Here is a 6,048-nt window from a genome sequence, read left to right on the forward strand (position 1 = left end):
TGCTCTATTGTCAAGCAGTGCTCTAGATAATGGGAAGACGAAAATAAAAATAATAGAGGTGCTGCCTTCAGGGAGTTTACATTTTATCAAGTAAAAAAATTGAGGTGCAGAAGTGATTTGGCTAAGACTACAGGAGGTAGATGTTAAACCCACATAGACTCTCTATCAAATGCTCTTAGTTATTAACTTTCCCAATAGAATTTATTTTATTTTTATCCCTGGAGCTAAACACAGTCCTGAAACTCTGAAAGTATATCATTTAGGTTACTGACTGGTTGACAATCCTCAGTAAAATTAGGAAGGCAACAAACTACAAATAGAAATAGAGACAGAGAGATGGAGATAAAGGGATAGAGAAGACAGACACAGAGAGAAAGAGACAGAGAGACAGAAACAGAGAGAGACACACACACAAACAAACAGAAAGACAGACAGAAATAGTAGTGCTCTTTCTTTTTATCCTAGCTCCATTCCCTTTCAGGATTTTATCCTCACCTCTAATTCCCAACAATCTGTGTTCACATTCTATTGGACTTTTCTCTTTCCTTTTGATAATAGAAGGGCAATGCCTACAAAAGAGCTGATAAATAGGTAACTAAAAAAGACAAAGAACTGATAGAACTTGAATTCAGATGGAAGCGTACTATTTTCCACATTTTTTTTGTTGTAGTTGGTGGATATTTTCTTTTACAACATGACCAATATAGAAATGTGTTTAGCATGATTGCACATGTATAACATATCAAATTACTTGCTATCTCAGGGAGTGGGGAAAAAGGAAAAGAATTTGGAACCCAAAAAATGTACAAGAATGTTAAAAATTATTTTACATATATTTGGAAAAAATAAAGTATTATTTTTTAAAAAAATAACTGGAAAAGTTATTCTACTCTTCTCTTCTCTCTCTTCTCTTCTTTTCTCTTCTATTCCTTCTTTTTCCCTCTAGTATTTCCCCTCCTCAAAAATAAAAGTGTAAGAAAAGCCTCCTAATTGGGACAAGTCAGACAGAGGGTGTTGATGATACAACTTGAAGTGCTGAGACATAGGCAATATTTATTTTATGGCTTCTTCATTACAGACCAAGATATTGAACTGAGCAGACTCCATAAGGCAAATGTTGTCATGTCTCATCACTTCTAGTTATGTCAACACCATGTCAGGAGATCCTGAATGAGCAATAAATCCTGGGGGCAGTCAGTGAGCTGATTCCTCTGTACCATGAAAAGAGTTAGAAGAAAAGAAACAAGAACTGTTAATGAACTGCTTGAGACCAAGAGTGAGCCTATTCCCCAAAGGTAAATGATTGAAGAATACGAGCAAATGATTTTCAAAAGATGAAAGGCAAGCTATAGCAATCACATGAAAAATGTGCTTTAAATCACTAATAGTTTAAAAAAATGCAAATTAAAGCAATTTGGAAACTTCTTATTTAAAAAAACAAACTTTTTTTTTTAAACTAAGTCTCCCTAACTCACTCAGGCTGAAAGAATAACAGTCATTCACAGGGTCAGAAACTTTGACCTTGTTTCATTTATGACTTGGGTGGTTTAGCTCATTGCAGCTCAAAATTTCCAAGTGCAAATGACTCACCAGCCTCAGCCTCTCCAATAGCAGGGATTAGAGTCCTGGACCACCATGCCCCTCTGAGGGTATTGAGATTCTGTATCATACTTGGTCCTATTATTTAAATGGTGTAACAGATGATAGGCAGCTAGGTGGCACTGGGGACAAAGTATCAGACTAAGAATCAGGAAGACTCCTCTTGCTGAGTTCACATCTGGCATCAGACACTAGCTAGGTGACGCTGGCCAAGAAACTTCACCCTGTTGGCCTTAGTTTCCTCATTTGTAGAATGAGTTGGAAAAGAAAATGGTAAACCACTTGAATATCTTTACCAGGAAAAACCAAATGAGACATGAAGAGTTGGACATACTTGAAAAGTGATTGAACAACAAAAACTTTTAAAAGTACTAGTCTATAGGAAAAGGGAAAATAACTTTTCTCTAAAAGTCTTCCAGGAAGCTTTTCCTGATGTTCCCAATAGTTAATGATCTTTACCATTGGACCTCCCATAGCACTTTATTTTGTATTTCTCTAATGTATTTATCATATAGAATAAGTTACTTGTGTTTGTGTTGTATCCCCCACTAAAATGGGAACTTTACATGGGAAGGGGCTGTGTCTTATCTAAATTTTGTATTTTTCCCTAGTGCCTAACATAGTGCTTTTCATGAAGTTGTTTAAAAATGTTGGTTGTGGTGATTAGATATAGGCTATTAGATACACATTCAATCAATGAATATCAAATGCCTATTACAGTAAAGCTCCATGCTCTGTGGATAGAAAAACAAAAATGAAACAGTCCTTGACCTCAAGGTGCTTAAATTCTATTTGGAGGATACATACACAAATAAGTAAATGAAAAGCAATTTGAGGGGGACAGTAGTACAAATTAGATCAGGAAAGATTTCAAGTAACAAGTGAAAGATAAGTAGAACTCTGAAAGATTCTACAAAGATACAGGTGAACGTGGAGATATCTAATGAACTGTTGGTAATGCTAATTTGGAGTTCAATAGAAAAGGGCTGTATGGACACATATAAATGTATGCATGTATGTTTGATTGGGATCTATATTTTATTAGGGCTGAGGAACTCTCAGTAAGCTCTCTCCACCAATGCTAGACAGCAATTTATCTGTAATTCCTAGTCTGAGAGGGTTCTCTGTGACAAGCACCAAGAGATCAAGTGACTGTTCCTTGGTCACATATGATTCTGCTCCATTTCTATTCACTTGGAGTCAAGAAGATGCTGATTCAAGTTCTTGGGTTTAAGTTCTCTTCCTTTCAACATATACTGACTCTATATCCTTATTAGACAAAGTATTTTAACCTGTTGATATTATGAAAAATTCTCTGTAACTCTATATTGAAAAATAATTGCTGGTCTGCACTGATGGGGGTGGATTTTCTCCACTTGGGAGTTTACTGTGCTAATGAAATCATAAGAATGGACAGGTGGATAAATGTATAGATGAATGGATGGATGGATGGATGATAGAGATAGAGGGAGAGAAAAAGGATACAGAGATAATAGAAATAGATGATGGACAGAGAAGTGGATAGTAGATGACAGTGATGAAGGAATAGAAAGAGATAGAAAGATAGGTAGGTAGATAGATAGATAGATGATAGATAGAAAGATAGATAGCAATGATACATGGACAAATTCCCCTTTATTTTATCCTCTCAAAGTTCAACTACCCAGCCAGTGATAAATCCTCCTCTCCCAGTCAGCCTTGATGCAATCTTAAGTAAAGCTCACTAATGAATAGCCTCCGATTGTTTTCTTGCTTGCCTGCCTGCCTCCCTTCTTCATCTCAAGTGGAATAATTCAAACAGCAAGTTTCTGGATGGTTTCCAAATAAGAGATTTTCATCTTCTAAACTGACCAAAAAAAAAAAAAAAGAAACAATACATATTTGAGGTAAAGATGCAATTAGAGGAGACTTTTCTTGACTTCTTAAATCATCCTAACTAAAATCTCAACTAACTTTCCCTACCCTAAACCCCTGACACTTCCAACTTTCTTTTTTCTAAAGTTGTCTCCTTAGGGTGTTAGCAAAAATTAACAATAATCATTGTTTGTTCCCTCTCTTCTTTTGCTGGTATATCAGTAATAGAGAAATATCAAAAGAGATAGAAAAAAAAAAGAAAATTAAATACTCTTCTCTCTTTATTTCTATCTCATGTTCCCAATGTTGGAAACTTTAGGTTTCCAGGAAAGCTTGAAATGGAGAGAACAAAGATAGATTTAGGTTTAAGTTTAGGAGAAGAGTCTTAGCATAGCAAATCTTTTTGTTCCTTCAAGTACAAAATTCAGTCCAAGGAAAGTAATCTCACCATTGATAGAACTTTGTACTTATCCTCTGTACCACCTTCAGTCAAATGTAAGTTTTTTGAAGACAAAGATTGGTTTTTCCTCTTTATAAAGGTTTCTGCCAACTGATTACCTCTGTTCTCTTTGAAACTAAAACCCTAGATAGATACAAATATCCCCCATATCCTTGTTTGTCAAGTTATTTAACCTGTCCATGCTCTCTGAAACTTTCTGAGACTCCATAACTGCTGATCTACACTGATGGAAGGAATTTCTTCTTTTGGGAGCTCTCTGGACTAATGAAATCACAAAGATGGAGGGAGAAACAGAGACAGAGATAAAAAAAGACAGAGAGAGAGAGAGAGAGAGAGAGAAAGAGAGAGAGAGAGAGAGAGAGAAGAGAAGAGAAGAGAAGAGAAGAGAAGAGAAGAGAAGAGAAGAGAAGAGAAGAGAAGAGAAGAGAAGAGAAGAGAAGAGAAGAGAAAACTAGCCAAGATGATAGAGATAGAGGGAGAAAACCATGTGTGATTTTGAAATGTGAATCACTTTTAAGCATGGGAAGTATTGAAAAGCATTGAAAGTCCAATATATACAAAAATATACATAGCAGATATTTTTGTGATAGCAAATAACTGGAAAATAAGGAAGCACACATTAGTTGGGGAATGGCTGAATAAATTATGGTTAAAGATTATAACGGAATACTACTGTGCTATATAAGAAATGATGAAGGAGATTTGATACAGAGTAAAGTGAGCCAAACCAGGAGATCAATTTGTCTCTATTACAAAAACCAACAACATTGACATACTTAAGAACTCTGATCTTACACAATGATCAACTGGAATACCAGAAGAATGCTAACCACCTCTTGACAAAAAAGTAATGAAGTAAATATGGAGAATAATACTCATTTTGGACTTTGGCAAATATGGACATTTATTTTACTTAGCTATGTATATTTATTATAAGGATTTTGGCTTGTAGTTGTTGATTTTTCCCCAATAAAAGAAGATAGGAAGGAAAGAAAATCAATTCTAAATTTTTTTTAAAGAAAAGTACTGAGGAAAATCTCATGAAGGATTGTACTTGAGAAGAACAGAACTCTTTCTTTACTCCAGTGCATTCTATACTCATTTTTCAATTATTCTAAAGCTTAACTCTCACTGTGTTACTCCCTTTTCAATGAATTCCTATAACTCCCTTTTGCCTTTAGAATCAAAATAAATTATCCATAGCTTTTAAAGTTTTTCATAACCAGTCCACTTTCTACTTGTCTATTTTTTTTTCTTTTTGGATAACACATCAGTACTATGACAACCTTATACAAAATATTCCATCTCCCAACTTTTTCTCTGGCTGTCCTCATGACTGAAATTCTCTTCTTTCTTGTCTTTACCTTCTGGTTTCCTCAACTTTCTTTGAGGCTCAATTAATATCTTACTTTCTTCAATAAGACTTTCCCAGGCTTCCTTAATTATGGGTCCTTCCTTCTGAGATTACTTCCATTCTATCCTGTATATATCTCATTTGTGCATAGTTGTATACAAATTGTCTTTTTCTATTAAACTTTAGCTCCCTGAGGGCAACTGTGTTTGCCTCTGTATCCTCAGTGTTTAGTACAGTGCCTGGCACATAGTAAATACTGAATAAATTTTTGCTTGCTTTGATTTGAAAACTATGTTGTTGGCCCTCATTTTTCCTTTGGAATTTGATATGAAGATGATAATGATGGCATGAAAGTTTATCAGTCATTTGGTTACTGTGCTAAGAAATCAACATTCTCCTGTTAAGATTTTAGGGCTGAGAAGCCTAATAGTCCCTACAACTGTAGCAATATTCCCTAGCAATTTTCTGTGAATGAATGATGTTTTTTCTTGTTGCCAGATGGGAGAGACAAAATGGTTAATTAGGAGCTAAGACTAGGGCTTCCCAGGAGATGGGAAGGCAGCAGCTACTTGGGAAAGGGTACTAAGAGCATTTAATGCCTGATTCAGTTCCCTGTTACTGCCCTGTTCTGTTTTTATGTTAGAACTAAGAAACTTGGGTTCTAATTGAATTGAAGTGAATTTGTTTAAGAGATTATTGTACTACATATATGTCAATCATATTAATCAATGTTATTTTAGACTATTTAAAATAAGTAGGCAATATGAAGTTGGAATATTAC

This window comes from Antechinus flavipes, chromosome 2 (genome assembly GCF_016432865.1).
Source record: "Antechinus flavipes isolate AdamAnt ecotype Samford, QLD, Australia chromosome 2, AdamAnt_v2, whole genome shotgun sequence".
In the NCBI taxonomy this organism is placed as follows: domain Eukaryota; kingdom Metazoa; phylum Chordata; class Mammalia; order Dasyuromorphia; family Dasyuridae; genus Antechinus; species Antechinus flavipes.